The sequence below is a fragment of the Ornithorhynchus anatinus genome, chromosome 1, assembly GCF_004115215.2.
Source record: "Ornithorhynchus anatinus isolate Pmale09 chromosome 1, mOrnAna1.pri.v4, whole genome shotgun sequence".
In the NCBI taxonomy this organism is placed as follows: Eukaryota; Metazoa; Chordata; class Mammalia; order Monotremata; family Ornithorhynchidae; genus Ornithorhynchus; species Ornithorhynchus anatinus.
The window spans coordinates 125,806,380-125,828,800 of NC_041728.1; the positions used below are offsets into that span (position 1 = coordinate 125,806,380).

General features: G+C 42.2%; 1 long non-coding RNA gene across 2 annotated transcripts in view; it reads right to left on the reverse strand.

Moving 5' to 3' along the window:
- LOC114815210 overlaps nucleotides 1-20,461 on the reverse strand; it is a 29,181-nt gene extending 8,720 nt beyond the window's left edge. The window contains exon 1 of one of the 2 annotated variants that reach the window (XR_003762981.2): nucleotides 20,255-20,461. This is a non-coding gene — a long non-coding RNA (uncharacterized LOC114815210). Of the gene's footprint in view, nucleotides 1-18,783; nucleotides 18,843-20,254 lie in introns of those variants that run through there. The other variant, XR_003762980.1, reaches the window with a different exon arrangement.
- Between the last annotated feature and the right edge of the window lie 1,960 nt (nucleotides 20,462-22,421).

Genomic DNA, 22,421 nt, shown 5'->3' on the forward strand with positions numbered 1-22,421 from the left:
CATCTTGAGCAGTTTCATCAGTGTTATTTATGTTCAACAACAAATGGCAACACATGATTCTAAAACAATGAATTTATAAATTTCACTCAATTATATTTAGCGCTTACTGTGTACAAAGCACTGTACTAAGCACTTGGGAGAGTACCATATAACACCAAAGAGACACATTCATTCATTCAATCATATTTATTAGAGAAGCAGCGTGGCTCAGTGGAAAGAGCACGGGCTTGGGAGTCAGAGGTCATGGGTTTGAATTCCAGCTCTGCCACTTGTCAGCTGTGTGACTGTGGGCAAGTCACTTAACTTCTGTGTGCCTCAGTTGCCTCATCTGTAAAATGGGGATTAAGACTGTGAGCCTCATGTGGAACAACCTGATTACCCTGTATCTATCCCAGCGCTTAGAACAGTGCTCTGCACATAGTAGGCACTTAACAAATACCAACATTATTATCATTTATTAAGCACTTGCTGTGTGCAGATCACTATATTAAGTGCTTGGGAAAGTACAGTACAGCAATAAAGAGTGACAATCCCTGCCCACAATAAGCTCACAGTCAACAATGAATTCAGTTCCTTCATTCATTTATTCCAATGTATTTATCGAGTGCTTATTGTGTGCAAAACACTGTACTAAGCGCTTGGAAGAGTACAAATAACTGACACATTCCTGCCCACAACAAGCCCACAGTCTAGAAGGGTAGACAGACATTAATATCCATTCATTCGGTAATATTTTCTGAGCACTTACTGTGTGCAGAGAACTGTACTAAGTGCTTGGAAAGTATAATTCAGCAACAGATAGCGACAATCTCTACCTAACAGCAGCCTCACAGTCAAGAAGGGGGAGACAGACAAAAAAACTAGATAAGTAAATAAATTAAACAAATTACATCCATATATAGATGTGTACATATGTGCTATGATGATGGAGAGATGATAAATGAAGGACAAAGTAAGAGCAGCACAGAAGGAAGTGGGAGAAGAGGAGAGGAGGGCTCAGTCAGATAAGGCTTCCTGAAGGAGATGTGCCTTCAATAAGATTTTGATGTGGGGGAGAGCAATTATCTGTCTGATTTGAGGAGAGAGGATGCTCCAGGCCAGAGGTAGGATGTGGACGGGAGGTTGGTGGTGAGATAGACAAGATAGTTGCCTAGCAATAAATCAATCTGTGTATTTATTGAGACCTTGCTGTGCAGAGCATAGTACTGAGTGCTTCTGAGACCCTTGTACAAGAGAGTTGGTAGCAAAGATGCTTCACCTCAAGGAACTTACAGTGAAGATATGCACATCTCTATGTAGCTACATTGGGTGGACATTTGAGGAGAACATATAGCTGCTAATTGATGAACTTAAATGGAAAAGAGAAAGCAAGGAGGATAGAGGAAACCTTTGAAGCTTTCAGTAATATAAAGTCTCAGGCTATGCTGCATCTCAGCTGAAAACTAGGAGTAAAGGGTTGTGGATATACAGTTACTGTTATCAAGAAAGGAGTGACTCTTTTCAAGCTAATCTTTGAAAAGATCAAGGGACATGGAGGAAAAAGACAAAACAGCTTCAGGTGCTGTGAACAACAAACAAGACCACATAGCAAGTGACAGACTTTTTATGTGTGCAGTGTGGCCAGACCCTCTCAGGACTCTAGTTTCCAGTACTCTATCAGTCTCAACTAGGGAGGGAGAGTCAAGCAGAGGCATACCCATTCCATTCCTAGCTTGGCCAGTGGCTAGCGAGTGGAAGGCAATCTGTTACAAGTCAAACCTTACCTGTGCTGGACAGCAGCAGGAGAGAGTCGAGGATGGAGACTTGAGTTTACTGCATGGAAGAGGCAATGGTAAACCACTTCTGCATTTTTACCAAGAAAACACTCTGGATACTCTACCAGAATGATTGCAGATGGAGTTGGGGCATTCTTGGAGAGATGTGTTCATGGAGTTGCTATGGGTACAAGATGACTCAACTGCATAAGACACACGTGGCCAAGTGGATTGAAATGTGCCCTTTTCAGTCATACCTGCACTTACAAGTGTATTTTACCATCAGTGATGTCTTCAATAACTTCAAGAATGAAGGATAGTATGTGAGCATTCATTCAATCATATTTACTGAGCACTTACTGTGTGCAAAGCATTGTAGTAAGCACTTAAGCACTGTACTAAGTGCTTAGTGCTGTCAGCATTTGAGGGCACCCTCAGTTGAGGTAAGTAGATTGGGTTTAAAGGGGATTGTTTGCCTTGGTGTTGTGTGGGCAACAGTGATCCTTCGGTTGAGCCGGGCACAGCCCAGGATCCTTATACATAATAAGCACTTAAATACCATCTATTTTTTTTTTTTAGTCTTGAGAGTTCTCCAGGCAGTTGAGGGTTCCAGCATCGCTGAGAGCTGGGGTATAGGCAAGAGAAGAAGTAGGGGTGCTCACTACATGGGAGCTCTGGCAATCCCTGCCAGAAGGCTAACACCCCCTGATCCCCTACCCTGTAACTCAGTCATATTTATTGAGAGCTTACTGTGTTCAAAGCACTGTACTTAGTGCTTGGGAGAGTGAAATATAACACAACGAGCTTATAGTGTAGAGGCGAATATAGACATTAATGTAACTATATAAATTACAGATATGTACATAAGTGCTGTGGGGCTGGGAGTGGGGATGAATCAAAAGGAGCAATTCAAGGTGATGGAGAAGGGAGTGTGGAATAAAAGAGGGCTTAGTCAGGGAAGGCCTCTTGGATGAGATGTGCCCTCAATAAGGCTTTGAAGCGGGGAGAGTAATTTTCTGTCAGATATGAAGCAGAGTGGCTTAGTGAAAAGAGCACAGACTTGGGAGTCAGAGGTCATGGATCCTAATCCCAGCTCCATTACTTGTCAGCTGTGTGACTTTGGGCACATCACTTAACTTCTCTGTGCCCTAGTTACCTCATCTGTAAAATGGGGATTAAGACTGTGAGCTCCCTTGGGATAACCTGATTACCTTGTATGTACTCTAGCACTTAGAACAGTGCCTGACACCTTGTAAAGGCTTACCAAATACCATAATAATAATAATATGAGGAGGGAAGGCATTTCAGGCCAGAGGCAGGTAGTGGGTGAGAGGTCGACATTGCGAGGGATGAGATTGAGGGAGAGTGAGTAGGTGGGCATTAGAGAAGTGAAGGGTGCGGGCTGGGTCGTAGTAGGAAAGTCAGAGCCGAAATGACAGCAATACGCTCACCATGCACTTATCCTTCCTCCCCCCATCCCAGGGTGATCTGGAGTAGAGGTCCAAGTTCTGCACGTCGCCATCCGTCTCCACATCACAGGGTTCAACCTTGCATCAGCAGTGACCTTGTACCTACCTGAAGGTGTGACCTGCCCTCAACTCTGTAACCAGCCAGCTCTGTTATATTGTACTCTTCCAAGCGCTTCATGCAGAGTTTTGCACAGTGTGATTCATAAATACCACTGATCAACTGATTGACTGCCCCCGCTGTGGAACCAATGCTCCCTGCCCGCACCTCTGCCCTACTCTCCCACAACACTCTACCCCAGGGACTCAGACCTACAGAGGTGGGCGCTCCAGATCTGGTTTCTGTAGAGTGGAGTTGGGCAAGGGTCTGACCCCAGCATCTCACCTCTGCTCAGCACCTCAGGCACTGGCCCTCGAGCTCACGATGGCAGTGAGCCCAAGATGGTGGAACCCTTGCCATGTTCATTCATTCAATAGTATTTATTGAGCGCTTACTATGTGCAGAGCACTGTACTAAGCACTTGGGATGAACAAGTCGGCAACAGATAGAGACAGTCCCTGCCGTTTGACGGGCTTACAGTCTAATCGGGGGAGACGGACAGACAAGAACAATGGCAATAAATAGAGTCGAGGGGAAGAACATCTCGTAAAAACAATGGCAACTAAATAGAATCAAGCCGATGTACAATTCATTAACAAAATAAATAGGGTAATGAAAATATATACAGTTGAGCGGACGAGTACAGTGCTGTGGGGATGGGAAGGGAGAGGTGGAGGAGCAGAGGGAAAAGGGGAAAAAGGGGGTTTAGCTGCGGAGAGGTAAAGGGGGGGTGGCAGAGGGAGTAGAGGGAGAAGAGGAGCTTAGTCTGGGAACGCCTCTTGGAGGAGGTGAGTTTTAAGTAGGGTTTTGAAGAGGGGAAGAGAATCAGTTTGGTGGAGGTGAGGAGGGAGGGCGTTCCGGGACCGCGGGAGGACGTGGCACAGGGGTTGACGGGGGGATAGGCGAGACCGAGGGATGGTGAGGAGGTGGGCGGCAGAGGACAGCCCAGCAACGAATGACAGGTCACCAAAGGGAGGGCTGGGGGAAGCTAGCTGTGTCAGTTAGGGGTGATTTGGTGTGAGAAAATGTGAGAAGCAGCATGGCCTAGTAGATAGAAAACAGGTCTGTGAGTCACAAGGTCAAGGTGCTCTTTGTAGCAAAAGTAAGCATCACACTGTCAATAGGTTACCGTGCTATTCTTCATGGTCCTACCAAAAGGAAGGCCCCCTTTTCCTCTGCTCCTCCTCCTCTCCCCATCACCCTGACTCCCTCCTTCTGCTCTATCCCTCTCCCCACCCCACAGCACTTGAGTATATATTTACACATTTATTATTTTTTTGTATTAATGATGTTTATACATCTATAATTGTATTGATTTATATTGATGCTATTGGTGCCTTTTTACTTGCTTTGATGTCTGTCTCCCCACTTCTAGGCTGTGAGCCCGTTGTGTGCAGGAATCATCTCTGTTGCTGAATTGTACTTTCTAAGCACTTAGTACAGTGCTCTGCACACAATAAAGCGCTCTATAAACATGACTGAATGAATAAATGAATGAAAGTCTATAAAAGCCTATGTTGCGATATACAGATCAAGGTGAAGCTCACTCATGCCAACTGGTGGTTTGCCAATGCTGAAGCGATCCAAGGCTATGGAGAACTCCAAACCACTGAAGTCTGTTCAATCCTGAAGGACCTGACTGATCTACAGCACAATACATCTCCCATCTTTGCAGTACTATTAGGAAAAGAAAACATGTCAATATGTGACTTTCAAGGAAATCATTAACAAAGAGCGAGAACAATTATGATATTAGTTAAGTGCTTACTTTGTGTCAAGCACTGTTCTAATCGCTGGGGTAGAGACAAGGTAAACAAGTTGTCCCACGTGGGCTCAGTCTTGATCCCCATTTTACAGATGAGGTAATTTAGGCACAGAGAATAATAATAATAATAATGATGGTATTTGTTAAGCGCTTACTATGTGCAAAGCACTGTTCTAAGGGCTGGGGAGGATACAAGGTGATCAGGTTGAACCATATGGGGTTCACAGTCTTCATCCCCATTTTACAGATGAGGTAACTGAGGCACAGAAAAGTTAAATGACTTGCCCAAAGTCACTCAGCTGACAAGCGGCTGAACCAGGATTTGAACCCATGACCTATGGCTCCCAAGCCCGTGCTCTTTCCACTGAGCCACGCTGCTTCTCTAAAGTGAAGTGATGCCTAAGGTCACATGGCAGACACGTGGTAGAGCCAGGATTAGAACTCATAACCTTCTGTCTCCCAGGCCTGAACTCTGTCTACTATGTCATGCTGCTTCTCTAATGAAGGATACTTAGAGATATATGTGAATGCACATATTTGTATGGATATTCAATTATTCATTCAGTAATTATGTATAATAAGCTTCATTTTCTCCTCCCACTATGTGTAAATAATTTACGTTATTCTGTTTTCCGCTCTGTGAGAGCGGGGAACTTATATTTTGTTTCTGATGTCCACTTCCAAGATTTAGCATAGTGTCTCATTGCTCAATAGATGTACAATAAGTATCATTAATCTATTATCATCAAGGTATCTCATGGCATAGCATATCAGATAAACCTGCAAGGTAGAGATGTGAAGCACAGTCATTTAACCAGCCAAAAAAAGTTGTGGAAATCTTGAGAGGTCAGAGACGAGCAATCTTACCATCTTCAAAAAGCAAGTTGGAGAGTCACCTATGGAAACTACCAGTTTTTCAGTGTTTAGTAGATCTTAAACCCAATCCTTTTGGACCAGATGCTGATGAAAAATAACAATAATACTAATAATAATTTTCGTATTTGTTAAGCACCTATTATGTGCCAGGCCCTGTATTAAGCACTGGGGTGGATACCAGCGAATCATGTAGAATACAGTCCCTGTCCCACATGTGGCTCACAAACTTAATCCCCATTTTAAAGGTGAGATAACTCTGTGAGGCGCAGAGAAGTTAATGGACTTGTCCAGGATCACACAGCAGTTACAGAGCCGAGATGAAAATCTAGGTCCTTCTGACTCCCAGGCCTGTGCTCTATACTCTAGGCCACACAGCTTCCCTACCACTAATAATGATATCATAAATAATGGTGTTTTTGAAGTGCTTACTATTTGCTAAGCATTGTACTGAGAACTGGTATAAATAATAACAATAACAATAATAATAATTGTGGTAATTGTTAAGCACTTACTATTTGTCAGGCACTGTACTAAGCGCTGAGTTGGAAACAAGCAAATCGGGTTGGACACAGTCCCTGTCCCACAGTGGGGCTCCTGGTCTCAATCTCCATTTTACAGATGAGGCAACTGAGATACAGAGAAGCTAAATAACTTGCCCATAGAAAACAATCAGCTCCGGCACAATTCCTGTCCTATGTGGGGCTCACTTTGTAATGCAACATGGCATAATGGCCATGAGCTTTACAACAAATTTCAGAAAGATTATGATATTTCTATAAGCACAGGGTAGGAGGTGAATACTAGAGGTGCATTTGTCTTTTTCAGCCACTCAATAAAATCTCATTGTCAGTGGGGTTATCCTTGAGGTTGAAGGACATAGTGATGTTTTTAAAAATATCCTAGGGGAGAGAATTGAAAACAATCTTCCTTTCTGATTTGGGAAAATATTATTTTTTCATTTTCTTTTGATTTGCAGCACTTTGCATATTGGTATTCTAAATCATTACCAAATTACAATAAAATTCAAGTGGAATTGTATATTGCACTCACATTAATACCAGGTAAGTTACTTCATTAGGACAATAGCAATAATAATGTCTAGTAATGCATTCACATTGGCTGACTACTCATTTTAGTATTTATATAAACTATATTTGAGCTGTTTTTGAAATGGCAGGGGTGAAGAGATATAGTATTCATTGCCCTAATCAGTAGCATCAGGAGAAATGAACTTTGGAGAAAAACAATGATGAAGTGTAAGTGGTTTCTGGAATTAAAAAGCTATTTTAGAAACAGATACCACTTAAATAAGACTGTTCTTGTGTTTTTCAAGTTACGTTCATGATTGCAAACTACAGACTAAATAAATATTAGTACAAGCAACTTTCCTTAACTAGGACCTTCTTCAGCTCAGAAGGTTACAAGGGTGATATCAAACATTGGTCACTTGGTGGATTCTATCAGTAGTTGCATAATGTAGGGAGAAGTAAACAATTAGAATATAATGTAATAATGACAATAATTATGGTATTTGCTAAGGGCTTTTATGTGCCAAGCACTGGTCTAAACAATGGGGTAAATATAGGGTAATCAGATTGTCCTACGTCGGGCTCACAGTCTCAATCCCTATTTTACAGATGAGGTAACTGAAGCACAGAGTAGTTAAGTGACTTGTCCAAAGTCACACCACAGACAAGTGGAGAAAATGGTATTAGAACCCTCGACCTCTGACTCCCAAGCCCGTGCTCTTGCCATGCTGCTCCTCTATAATGATGATGGTATTTAAGCACTTACTATGTGCCAAGCACTGTTCTCTGCACTAGGGTAGATACAAGATAATCAGGTTGACCCACCTGGGGCTCACAGTTGAATTCCCATTTTACTGATGAGGTAACCCGAGGCACAGAAAAGTTAAGTGGTTTGCCCAAGGTTATACAGCAGACAAGTGGCAGAGCCAGGATTAGAATCCTCATTCTAATTAGAACCCAGCCACATCATCTACCAAGACCGTGCTCTTTCCACTAAGCCATGTTGCTTTTCTGTACTCAAATAATAGCACATGCCTAGGTAGGATGTGTCCCGTTCATGTATTCTTAAATGAAAACACAGAGGGAGTAAGAATTTGACAGACAGAAAACTTCAGTACATATCTTTTCTAGACTGGTGAGGCCCATGTGGGATACAGAGAGGGAAACAGTGTGGTCTAATGGATACGGCATGGGCCTGGAGGTCAGAAGGTCATGGGTTCTAATACCGGCTCCTCTGTTGTCTGCTCTGTGACGTTGGGCAAGTCACTTCACTTCTCTATGCCTTAATTACCTCATCTGTAAAATGGGGATTAAGGCTGTGAGGCACACATGGGAGTCTGACAGTTCCAAATTGATTAGCATGTATCTACCACAGTGCTTAGTACAGTGCCTGGAACATAGTAAGCACCTGACAAATCTCATAAAAGAAAAAACAAAAAGGACTATGTCTGATCTGCTTATCTTCCCACCCAAACTCTGTCCTCCCTCTCACTTTCCCATCACTGTTGACAGCACCACCATCCTTCCTGTCTCACAAGGCCGTAACCTTGTTCCAACCCCATATTCAAGCCATCACTAAATCCTGTCAGTTCTACATTCACAACATCACAAAAATCCACCCCTTCCTCTCCACCCAAACTGATGGCGAGAGGAATTAATAAAAGCACGTATCCTATACCTCCTTAATTATTGTATCAGCCTCCTTGCTGGCCTCCCTGCCTCCCATCTTTCCCCACTCCAATCAATACTCCATTCTGCTACCCGAATCATTTTCATTCAGAAAAGTTCAGACCATGTTTCCCTACTCATCAGGAACCTCCAGTGGTTGCCCATCCACCTCAGCATCAAACAAAAACTCCTCACCATTGGCTTTAAAACACTTAATCACCCTGCCCCCTCTTACCTCACCTCACTACTCTCCTACTACAATTCAGCCCACACACTTTGATCCTATATTGCTAACCTTCTCAATATACCTCGATCTCATCTATCCCACCACTGACCTCTCCACCACATCCTACCTCTGGCCTGGAATGCCCTCCCTCATCTCAAACAGATAATTGCTTTCCCCCGACTTCAAGGCCTTCCTGAAAGCACATCTCCTTCAATAAGTCTTCCCTGACTAAGCTCTCCTCTCACTCCCTTCTGCACTGCTCTTATTTGATCTTTCATTCATCCCCCCTCCCAGCCCCACAGCACATATAATAATAATAATAATAATAATAATAATAATAATAATAATAATAATGGCATTTGTTAAGCACTTTCTATATGCGAAGAACTGTTCTAAGCACTGGGGAGATACAAGGTGATCAGGTTGTCCCACATGGGGCTCACAGTCTTAATCCCCACTTTATGTAAGTAACTGTTATTTTTTTATATTAATGTCTGTCTCCCCCTCTAGACTGTGAGCTCGCTGTGGGCAGGAAAGTGTCCGTTGTTATATTGTACTCTATCAAGAGCTTAATAGAGTGCTTTGCATACAGTAAGTGCTCAATAAATATGATTGAATTGAATTGATTGTAGATACTCCAGAATCTAGTAGAGTGCTTGGCACAAAGTAAATGCTTAATAATATTAATAATAATAATAATGTTGGTATTTGTTAAGTGCTTACTATCGCCAAGCACTGTTCTAAGTGCTGAACAATACCACCACTACTGTAATTATTATTCTGTGTACCATTTTTTACAACCCCAAAATTAAACCATAAACAATTTTTGCTCTAACTTACCAGCATGAATCATTACCGTCATCCATCATTAATGGTATTTATTGAGCATTTACTCTGTGCAGAACAGTGTACTAAGCACTTGGAAGAGTACAACAGAAGAGTTAGAGGACATGATCCCTGCCTACAGTGTGCTTACAGTCTAGAGGGGGAGACTGACATTAATATAAATAAATAAATGAAAGTGCTGTCTATGAGGGTTGTTTTTAATGGTATTTGTAGTTAATGGTATTTTTAAAGGTCTTACTATGTGCCAGGCACTGTTCTAAGCGCTGGGGTAGAGTGAAATCCGGTTGGACACCCAGTCTTAATCGCCATAGACCGTGAGCCTGTTATTGGACAGGGATTGTCTCTATCTGTTGCTGAATTGTACATTCTACCACCCCCCCTTCACCTCTCCGCATCTTAACCCTCTTTTCCCCCCATTTCCCTCTGCTCCTCCCCCTCTCCCTTCCCCTCCCCTCAGCACTGTACTCGTCCGCTCAACTGTATATATTTTCATTACCCTATTTATTTTGTTAATGAAATGTACATTGCCTTGATTCTATTTAGTTGCCATTGTTTTTACGAGATGTTCTTCCCCTTGACTCTATTTATTGCCATTGTTCTTGTCTGTCCGTCTCCCCCGATTAGACTGTAAGCCCGTCAAACGGCAGGGACTGTATCTGTTGCCGACTTGTTCATTCCAAGCGCTTAGTACAGTGCTCTGCACATAGTAAGCACTCAATGAATACTATTGAATGAATGAATTTGACAGATGAGGTAACTCAGGCACAGAGAATTGGAGTGACTTGGCCAAGGTCACACAGCAGAGAGGTAGCAGAGCAGGGATTAGAAGCAATTTGATCTATTGAAATCATACTCAGCCTAAATAAAGAAAGCCTGGTGCATTTTCTGGGTTAGACTGGCTATGAGAAGCAGCGTGGCTCAGTCAGAGGTCATGGGTTCGAATCCCGCTCTGCCACTTAGCTGTGTGACTGTGGGCAAGTCACAACTTCTCTGTGCCTCAGTTACCTCATCTATAAAATGGGGATTCACTGTGAGCCTCACTTGGGACAACCTGATTACCCAATATCTACCCCAGCTCTTAGAACAGTGCTCTGCACATAGTAAGCACTTAACAAATACCAACCTTATTATTATTTGGTTCCATTGGAGCGTGATTTGAAATTGTGACCCTTGTAGAATAACAGCACCTACTAAAAGATCCTTTTGACTTCCAGACCTATGCTCTGTCTACTAGGCCATGATATTTTTACCTTGACTTTATAATAAGACATTTTACCTATACTTTATTCATACTTAGGTCACTTAGATAAGAGTTTAAGCAGAAAGACTCAGTCCATGAGTATGTCCCTGTTTAATTCCTCCAAAATAGCAAGCATCAAGTATACAAACAGGATTATTTTTCATTTTAAATTTCTAGAAGAGCTTAATAAAAAATCTCAACCTTCAAGCAGTGGTGTTATTTTTATGTCCTTATAATTTGCAAAATACTCTTCTAGGTACTTGGGAGAGGACACTAGAGTTGGTAGACATGATCCCTGTTTACAATCTGCATTCCTAAATTTAATGGTTTCCGTTATTCATTTCCTACTTCATTAGTTTTTGAGTGATGATGGAGCTGAGGGCAGTGTATATCAGTCACCTAAAGAAATGCAGTGCTAATGTATTTATTAACATACTTGTATATAGGGGGTGATAATTTGTCTTCTTCCTTTTTAATTTCACAACCACCTGGCCTCATGGTAGGAGCTTGGGTGAGGTAACCTCTCAGTGTATTTCCAGCCCTGGGATCTTCTCCAAGGATTCTGTGCTTGGGAAAGTTCAATAAATGCTAATTATGAATAAATCAATCTATTGAAATCACACTCAACCTAAATACAGAAAAACTGGTGCCTTTCCTGGGTTAGACTGACTATTGGTTTCCAATGGAGAGTGACTAGAAACTGTAACTCTTGTAGGATAACAGCACTTAGTAAAATATGTATGATTTCTTCATAAAATCTCCTTGGAGAGAGGTTGGAAGGAAAGCTTCTTATAATTTCAATTTAAGTAACAGTATGTGCTACCACTGGGAGTTTTGCTAGACTAAAACTGATCCACTTTCTCAAACCAAATTTGAAAAAAAAAAGTATTTGAATTTCAGGGTTCTTTTAGTCGCCACAAGTGTAATTTCTACATTTAAGCTTTTATACATATATCGTAGATATCTAGATTTTTCTCTATCTCTGCATTAATCTATAATATAGATAGTCATATGGATATCTAGAGTCTTGTGTTATGCTGTCAAGTCATCTCTGACCCTTAGCGACTCCATGGCTACATCTCTCCCAGAATGCCCCATCTTCATCTGCAGTCGTTCTGGTAGTGTATCATAGAGGTTTTTTTCTAAAAGTACAGAATTGGTTTACCATTGCCTTCTTCCACATAGAAAACCTGAGTCTCTGCCCTCCACTCTCTCCTATGCCTTTGCTGCCCAGCCCAGTTGGGTTTTGACTTGGCATAGTAGATAGATCATGGGCCTGGGAGTCAGAAGGTCATGGGTTTTAAATTCCAGCTCCTTCACTTGTCTGCTGTGTGACCTTGGGCAAGTCACTTCACTTTTCACTGCCTCAGTTACCTCATATGTAAAATGAGGATTGAAACTGTGAGCCTGATGTTGGACAGGGACTGTGTCTACCTAATAATAATGTTCGTATTTGTTAAGCGCTTACTATGTGCAGAGCACTGTTCTAAGCACTGGGGTAGACACAGGGGAATCAGGTTGTCCCACGTGGGGCTCACAGTCTTAATCCCCATTTTACAGATGAGGGAACTGAGGCACAGAGAAGTTAAGTGACTTGCCCACAGTCACACAGCTGACAAGTGGCAGAGCTGGGATTCGAACTCATGAGCCCTGACTCCCAAGCCCATGCTTGTATCCACCCCAGGGCTTAGTACAGTGTCTGGCACAAAGTGCTTAGCTAATACACAATCAGTATTATTATTTCCACTCCCTAGCCATTCTCAAACTAGTAATGGAATAGGTATGACTCTTTTTGACTCTCCTTCCCATAGCCAAGACTGGTAGAGTACTGGAAACTCTCCATGTGCGATTCTCAGAGGGGATATATTAGCTGACTATTTGAAAATGTTATCACAGGTAATCTCTACATTTAGGCTTTTATACATATATCATTTTTATCTGTAGCTTTCTGTTTATATCTAAATCTATGATATAGATAGGCATATGTATATCTATAATATAGAGAAAGAGAGGTATATAGAGAAAATGACACACACTGTGGGTGTGGCTGAAAAGGCCAATGCAAAATCAAAATTCAAGCCACACTGGACACACAAAAGAGCTGTTTCTTGTTGTGTTATTGCACTTACACTTATAGTACTGAGCACTGTTTTCTGTTTGGTCTCCTTCACTCCAAATTTGCCTACATTAGAAAATTACATTCTTCTCACTTAATTGCTGCCCAGCACGGTGAATTTTGACTTGTAGCAGTTTGCCTTCCACTCACTAGCCAACCTAGGAATGGAACAGGGATGCCTCTGCTTGACTTTCCCTCCCTCAGTCGAGATTGGTAGAGTACTGAAAACTCTCCAGGTGCAGACCTAAGAGGGGGTGAACAGAGTACCAGATGTTAAACAGAAGACTTCTCTAAAATGTCTTTGTGAGGTAGTTTTGTTCAACTGTCAAGCAACCAGGGCCTAAAACTGACTTCACTAAAATTATCTAATGTCTTGGAAGAGAGAGTACCCCTTGCTCACATCCTCCCTCCTTCCTGGAGATTTATCCATTCATATCCAAATGATTCTCTGTATCTCCCATGCCCTCCTAAAATAAAATTTCCTCCAGGAAGCCTGCCCTGACCAACCTCTACTTTCCCCATACTATCTACCCACACTTCTTTGCTCTTGTGTCTGTAACCCTCATTCACTTTGATACTAACCTAATCCCAAGCCCAAAGCACTTCTGTACATATCCTTATATTCTGCCACTTCCCCCTCTTTCATTCATTTTACCATCTGTCTCCCCATCTAGACTGTAAGCTCTTAGAGGGCAAGGACCCTGTCAATCAATACATTAGTGGTATTTGTTGAGTGCTTATTATGTGCAGAGCACTATACTAAGCCCTGTGGAGAGTACAACAGAATTAACAGACACGTTTTCTAACTATAACCAGTCAGTCATTGGTATTTATTGAGAGCTTACTATGCACATCACCTTTCAGGGTTGTACCTGAAGAGTTTCCAGTACCCTACCAGTCTCGACTATGGGAGGGAGAGTCAAGCAGAGACATACCCATTCCAGTCCTGGCTTGGCCAGTAGCTAGATAGTGGAAGGCAATCTGTTATGAATCAAAACTCACCTGCACTGGGCAGCAGCGGCATGGAAGAGAGTCAAGGGTCGAGACTCAGGTTTACTGCATGGAAGAAGGCAATTGTAAACCACTTCCATATTTTTTTTACCAAGAAAACTCTATGAATACACTACTAGAATGATTGCAGATGGAAGTGGGGTATTCTGGGAGAGATGTGTCCATGGCATCACTATGTGTCATAGATGACTCCACAGCATAAGACAACTAGGCACAGAGCACTGTTCTAAGTGGTTGGGAGAGTACAATACAACAAAAAACAGGTGAATTCCCTGCCCACAATGAGTTTACAGTCTAGAGGGGGTGTCTAGAGCTTACAGTCTGACCATAATTGCCTTCAGTCTAGTGTGGGAGACAGATGTTAATACAAATTAAATAATTTATAATATATAATTTAAAGAGATGTACCTAAGTGCTGTAGAGTTAGGGGTAGTGTGGATATCACATGTTCCAAGGTCACAGATCCAAGTGCGTAGATGACACGGAAGGGAGAGTGAGCTGGGGAAAAAGAGGGCTTAACTGGGGAAGGGTTCTTGAAGGAGATGTGCCCTAGTAATGCTTTGAAGGTGGAAAGAGTAGTGGTCCAATGTATACGGAAGGGGAGGGAGTTCCAGGCTAGGGGAAGGATGTGGGAAAGGGGTAGGTGGTGAGATAGAAGAGATCAGGGCACACTGAGTAAGCTGGTGATACAGGAGCAAGTGTGTGGGCTGGGCTGTAGTAGGAGATTAGTGAGTTGAGGTAGGATGGTCTAGCTGAATGAGTGCTATAAAGCCAATGCTAAGGAGTTTCTGTTTGATGCAGAGATGGATGGGCAGCCACTGGAGGTTTTTGAGGAGTGGGGGTACATGAACTGAATGTTTTTGTTGATAACTGATTTGTGCAGCTGAGTGAAGTATGGGCTGGAGTGAGGAGAGACAGGAAGCGGGGAGGTCAGTGAGGCCGCAGATGCAGCGGTCAAGGCGGGATAGGATAAATATTTGGATCAGCAAGGGAGCAGTTTGGATGTAGAGGAAAGGGTGGATTTTAGCAACTTGTGAAGGTAGCGCTGACAGGATTTGGTGACAGATTGATTATGTGGCATAATGAGAGAGATGGGTCGAGGACAACGCCGAGATAGCAGGCTTGTGAGGTAGGGAGGAAAATGGTGTTGCCTACATGATGGGCAAGACAGAGTTGGGGGACAGGGTTTGGGTGGGAGGATAAGGAGTTCATTTTTGGACATGGACATCAGCCAGGTGATCATAACTAAGGGATAGGTGAAATACTGGGAGAATTAATACAGTCCAAATAAGTATATAAGGGGATGCCTTGGAAAATCAAATAATAATGATAATTATAGCATCTGTTAAGCACTTACTATGTGCCAGGCATTTTATTAAGAACTGGGGTAGATGCAAGCGAATCAGGTTGGACATAGTCCCTGTCCCACATGGGACTCACTGTCTCAATCCCCATTTTACAGATGAGGTAACTGTAAGTGAGAAGTGAAGTGACTTGCCCAAGGTCATACAGTAGACAAGTGGTACCATGTTATGTGCCTCAACTCAAATTCATGGTAGTGTGAGAAACACTCCAGCATATCACTGGCTTTCTCTCTCAACAACCCTAACACTGAGTTTGAATCCCAGCTCTGCCACTTGTCAGCTGTGTGACTGTGGGCAAGTCACTTAACTTCTCTGTGCCTCAGTTCCCTCATCTGTAAAATGGGGATTAAGACTGTGAGCCCCACGTGGGACAACCTGATTCCCCTGTGTCTACCCCAGCGCTTAGAACAGTGCTCTGCACATAGTAAGCGCTTAACAAATACCAACATTATTATTATTATTAAATATTTGGGACTTTTCTCCCTGTCTACCACAGCAAAGCCCAGCAGACAAAGTCAGGGGACAGCTTAGACAAACACCTCGTTCTTGTCAAAACCGACATTAAGAGACAAAGAACACAGCCCAGCTATTTATTCCAGCCTTGCAATCACAATCTGCCCAGATGGATGTGTGTTGGAAAATTTTTCCCTAATTTCCTTAAAGCATTATATCTGAAAGATATACTAAAAATGTGTTATAGAAGAAATGGTGGCACAACCTTTATTGATGTAAAAAAAGAATGAAAAGAAGTGGAGTTAAATCGTTCAGACCCAGTGGCATAGAGAAGGGAAGGAAAGAAGGAAAGAAAGGAAGACCTTATTGCATTATGCCTATCTAAAGCAATTTTAAATGTGTTAAAATGTGAGACAGAGGGTTTATGAGCACATGCTATGGAAGCAAAATATTCACATTTTTACTAACATCATAGTGAAAGAATCCAAGCTTCCTTTTGGGTGTTTACTCTCCCCACCTTCAAAGCCTTACTGAAGGCAGACATCCTCCAAGAGGCCTACCCTGATTAAGCCCTCATTTCCTCTTCTCCCTTCTGTGTCACTCTGATTTGCTTCCTCTATTCACCCCACCCTCACCCCACAGCAATTATGTACATATCAGTAATTTATTTGCTTATATTAATGTCTAGTTTCCCCCACTAGACTGGAAGCACAATGTAGGCAGGGTATGAGTCTTCCAACTCTGTTATATGCTCTGCACACAGTAAATGTTCAATAAATGTGATTGATTGAAAAGTATTTGGCTGATGATTAGACTTCCATCAAGATCCAAAACCTTATCCAGCTTGACCTCACTGTATGACCCTCATTCCCTATTATTCCTAATATTCAACCTACTGCTCCATGGGGCACTTCTCCCTCCAAGATGGAATAAAGACTATGGAAAGCCAAGACTTTGCATGTTTCAACATTCCCTGATTCATGGTAAAGTTCGAAAGTAAGCCGACACAGTGGTAAATGAATTTACCCAGAATAAATGTGCTTGCCTCCCTTTCCAACAATTTTTAAAGATTTTTCATCGCAATATTCCGACCCCATTTCCATTTGGAAGGCAGGAGTGTTACTACTGGCAGTTTCTTAGTCTGAGGAGGAAGTTGCTCATACAAGTGAATGATAGCAAGGTGCCCAGAATTTACGGCTATGCCACTTAAACCTTTTCCCACTACATTCCTACTTAATAATGGGTTATTGATTTTGAACCAAGCCAAGATGCTATTATGAGAAAATAATATTTCATTTAAGCATAGCTCTTTCGATAAATATCCCTGCCCAATCTAGGTTTTCAAAGTTTACCTGCATGTTAAAGGGCATCATACAAAATTGATAATTAATATTTCAATGATTAGTAGAAATCAGTGAACTATTAAATGGCCATGGCAAGTGGGACCAACTTTGAAGACATAAGTCCTCATGCCAAGCTATCCATATGCTGGTGAGATGGGGCCCCTCTCATGGTGGACATGATAACAATAACAACAATAACTGTGGCATTTAAGCACTTACTGCATTCTAAGCACTACACAAAGTGCTGGGATGGATACAATCAAATCAGGTTGGACACAGTCCCTTGACCCGCATGGGGCTCACAGTCTTAATCCCCATTTTACAGATGAGCTAACTGAAGCACAGAGAAGAGACTGTGAGCCCGTTGGGAAAGGATGGTCGCTGTTGATGAATTGCACTTTCCAAGTGCTTAGTACAATGCTCTGCACACAGTAAGCTCTCAATAAATATGACTGAATGAATGAAAGAAGGGACACACAAAGTGTCTCATTCATTTCATTCGATAGTATTTATTGAGTGCTTACTATGTGCAGACCACTGTACTAAGCTCCCTCTAATCAATTCATCGCTTAGTAGAGAAGCAGCGTGACTCAGTGGAAAGAGCACAGGCTTGGGAGTCAGAGGTCATGGGTTTGAATCCCACCTCTGCCACTTGTCAGCTGTGTGACTGCGAGCAAGTCACTTAACTTATCTGTACCTCAGTTACCTCATCTGTAAAATGGGCATTTAGATTGTGAGCCTCATGTAGGACAACCTGATGACCCTATATCTACCCCAGCGCTTAGAACAGTGCTCTGCACATAGTAAGCGCTTAACAAATACCAACATTGTTACAGTGCCTGGAACATGGTAAATGCCTAACAAATAAAAAAATACAAAAAAAATCCACGTGGATTTCTACTATAGAGTAATATCATCAAATGTCCAATAAATCTTTCTCCATACCAGTCCATAGAAATAAATGCCTCAATCAATTATTTGAACATCTTTAAGAGGTCTTCCTAAGCCCTCATTTCCTCTTCTTCTATTCCCTTCTGCATCATCCTTGAACTTGAATTTTCATGCTTTATTCAGCCCTCTCTCATCCCCACAGCACTTATGTACATATCCATAATTTAACAGTAATGGTATTTAAGTGCTTAATATGTGCCAAACACTGTTCTAAGCACTGGATTATGTCTACTAATGTCTGTCTCTCCCTCTAGACTATAAGTTAATTGTGGGAAGAGAAAGTACTACCAACTCTTATATTGTATTCTCCCAAGTGCTTAGTACAGAGCTGTGCACAAAGTAAGCCTTCAATTAATATGATTGATTGATTGATTTGCATTCATATAGTATCTGTTACTTGCAGAGGGCTGCTTTAGATGCTCGGGATGAGGGGCGGAGTGCAACAAAAGCAAAAAGATGTAGTCTCTGATGTCAAGAAACATAGCTGGCTATCATGCTTAGCAAATGCTATTATCATCATGATAAATAGTAGTAAGAAATAGTAGCGTGTCCCCTGTGAGAGGGGCCTAATCTTACCAGCACATGGACGTCCTGCCCCGAGGACGTGTCTTTGAAGTTGGTCTCATGTCATGGCCCTGTAACAGTTCATTGATTTCTATTAGTTTTTGAAATATTAATAAGAAATTTTCTATGATAACATACAGGTAAACTTTGAAGACCTAGATTGGGCAGGGATATGTATTGAAAGAGCTATACTTAAATAAAATATTTTCATATATATTTTGTGACTGCACCTGCAATCTGTCACTGGCCTAGAATGCCCTTCCTTTTCATATCCATCAGACAAGTACCCTCCCCACCTTCAAAGCCTTACTAAAGGCACGTCTCTTCCAAGAGGCCTTCTCTCAATAAGCTCTCCTTTACTCTTCTCCCACTCCCTTCTGCATCACCTAGGCTTGCTCCATTTTTTCATCTCCCTTTCCAGCCCCAAAGCACTTCTGTACATATCTGCAATTTTATGTATTTATATTAATGTCTGTCTAGCCCTCTAGACTGCAAGCTCATTTTGGGCAGGGATTGTGGGTGCTATATCTTTCAGAAAGTTCCAAACATGTCACCTGATGAAAATAATCCACTCCTTCATGTTTGCAAAGCTCTAATCGCTAAGCAGTGTCAAATCAAATTTCTCCTCCAAAGAGGCATGTATAATGTCCCTTCAGACAGGCTGGTGATGGAAATTTGAATTTAATGAGACACCTCCCTTGGCTTCCAGACTTTTATTTTCCCTATCTTATCTGTGTGCCTGCTTGTCGGCCTGTCAATCTCTTCATATGGTATCTATCATTGTCATATACAAGGAACCTTTGAGTTGCTTTTTTCAGCCCTGCCAATGCTCACTGAAAATTAGTTGAAATCATTTGGAGAAGCATAGGAGCCAACATCAAGCAGATTTCCTCTGCTGACTTGCATACAACATCCTTGCCAATTATTTGCTTCTCCAAAGCAGAAAAATGAGTGATAGATTCCAGAATACAGAAAAACCATTGAGTCGATATAGGCTTATTCCAAATAACATGTTATTCAAGACAACTTTTCTTTCCTAGCTGATTAGGTGCTCCAGTCTCCTTACTGAAAACATCAGAGAATACAAATTTGGTTACTTGAAAGACATTCACATGACCTAGTAGATAGTGCATGGGAGTGGGAGTTAGAAGAACCTGGATTCTAACCTGGCTCTGCCACATGTCTGCTGTGTGACCTTGATCCTCAGTTACCTCACTTGTATAATGGGAAGTAAGACTGTGAGCCCCACGTGGGACAGGGAATGTGTCCAACCTGATTTATTTAAATCTACCCCAGTGGCTAGTACAGTGTCATTTGTGTGTCACAACTCCTCCCCAGTTTGCACCAAGATCTTCCTGGATCTGGTAAGCCTCAGTGACACACAGTAGGGGTCAAACCACACCTCTGCTCACTAAGGTTACTGTGAAAAGTTTTTTACTTAGTTTTACCAGTTTGGAAGGGAGTGACACATACACACACTCACTCCACAAGGGTCTGATGCCAGCCTGTGATCAAAGGAGCCCATTCTGCCAATGTTTCTTCTTTCTGCTTCCAAGTGCTCTTGTCTTCTGCTACTTCTGAGTGCTACTCTCCTGCTGCTTCAGTGATTGCCTCTCTATGATGCCTCTAGTTCTCTACGTGCCTCCAACCTGCCTCCAGGTGCCCCAACGTCTCAACATTCCCCTCATCATTCAAAATGACCACCAATTTATCTGCCTTAGATAAACTACAGCTGTGGCCCTATATGGCAGCTACTAATTGGCTCAGGCCTGTTACTGGGTGGAACAGGGAGAGAAAGTCAAGCCTCCCTCCATGCTCCACCCCCACAGGACCTCATCACCTGTCTCAGGTAGAACATATCAGTGCCTTCCCGAGTCTCTTCCTCGTTGTTGTTTGCAGGATCACAGTCATGAAACAGGGCAGCTTGTTGTGGGCTCACCACATGTCACATAGTAAGAGCTTAACAAGCACTACAATTATTATTATTTTGAATGAATAAAATTTTTCCAACCATAAATATGATTGCAAACTTTTAGCAGTTACTCCCATTGCATTCCGCATTGACCAGATTATGGTCAGATTTCTGGAACCATCTGGGATATTTAAACAGGATATGAAAAATGGAGAAAAGGCTCAAGTGAGGACCAAAGAGATGAATAAATTGTTGGAATGAAGAATTTATGAAGAAACCGTAAAATTGTTATTAGTCTCAGGGAGAGAGGCTGGTTAGGGTGGATGGAATATTAAATGGAAGTAGGCTCAAAGTGAAAGATGGGGGAATACTGGTTTATTGTCATATGTGCTCACTCTTTCTCTCTAAGTCTCTCTCTTCTGAATGCCACATCACTGTTGGCTAATGCTATCATTCCTCTTCATCTCTGCTTGTCCAATTCAGCCAGCCCACTGGAGAAAGCTCTCATTTAACTCTATGACAGGACTCAAGCTCCTTATTAGTGTCCAATTAATAGAAACTGATTGACTGTAGGCTCCTCTATCCTTAAATGGGACATTTGATATTCAGGAAGACTCTTGGACTTCTTTGAACATCTAGCAGACCACTGAGTATCCTGGAACCAGATGATGAGGGGTATGAGGAGTTGGGGTGGGTAGGTCTCAGCAGTCCCATTGTATTGTAATACTCCAGTGTGGGTAATAATTAATAATAATTGATATAAATATTAATAATAATATTTGCAAAGTGTTTATTATGTGTCAAGCATTGTAGTATAAAAAAAAATCTTGTCTCACATGGACTTCACACACAGTCTAAGAGGGAGAATAGGCACTGAATCCCCATTTTGCAGATGAGGGAAGTGAGGCACAGAGAAGTTGTGTTTTACACAAGGTCACAGTGCAGGTAAGTGGCAGAGCCAGAATTAGAAGCCAGGCCCTCTGACTCTCAGTACTGTGGGCCCATACTCTTTCCCCTAGACAATGTTGCTTCCCATGCTGGCTATTATTTTGGCCAGAGGGCAGTTTATGGACTTTTGAGACTGGCAGAAGAGGGTGGGTAATAAACCACTGAAGTCTAGTCATTTGTGACTGCTTTGCCTCCTACTGACTCCAAACCAACCATAGCACTGGCGGTACCCTTCTAAGATCGCTACTGTGAGGGATTGCTAAGTGGTCTGCAGCTTGTTTGGAGCTAGGAAGGAGTCATCACAGACAGAAAAAATTGGCTTGAATAAGGCCAGATTAAACAGATTGGTGGACTCAATCTGGCACCTGCATCAATTAATCAACAAATAATATTTTTTGAGTGCTTCCTGTTTGCAGAACACTCTACAAAACACTTGGTGGAGAGTATGGGAGAATGTATGTGAAAATATGTGAGAGTGAAGAGTATGCTAGAAGTAGGAGATACTTTCTCTGCCCACAATGACCATAGGGAGACAAACTATGAATAAATAAATTATGGATGTATACATAGCTGCTGTGGGGCTGAGGGGGAAGTGAATAAAGGATACAAATTCCAGTGCCAGGGAGATGCAAAAGGGAGCTGGAGAAGAGGAAATGAGGGCTTAGTTGAGGAAGACCTCTTGGAGGAGATGTTCTTATAATATGACTTCAAATAAAGGGAGAGGGATCATCCGTCAGAAACAAAGAGGGAGGATGTTCCAGGGCAGAGGCAGGACATGGGTGAAATGTTG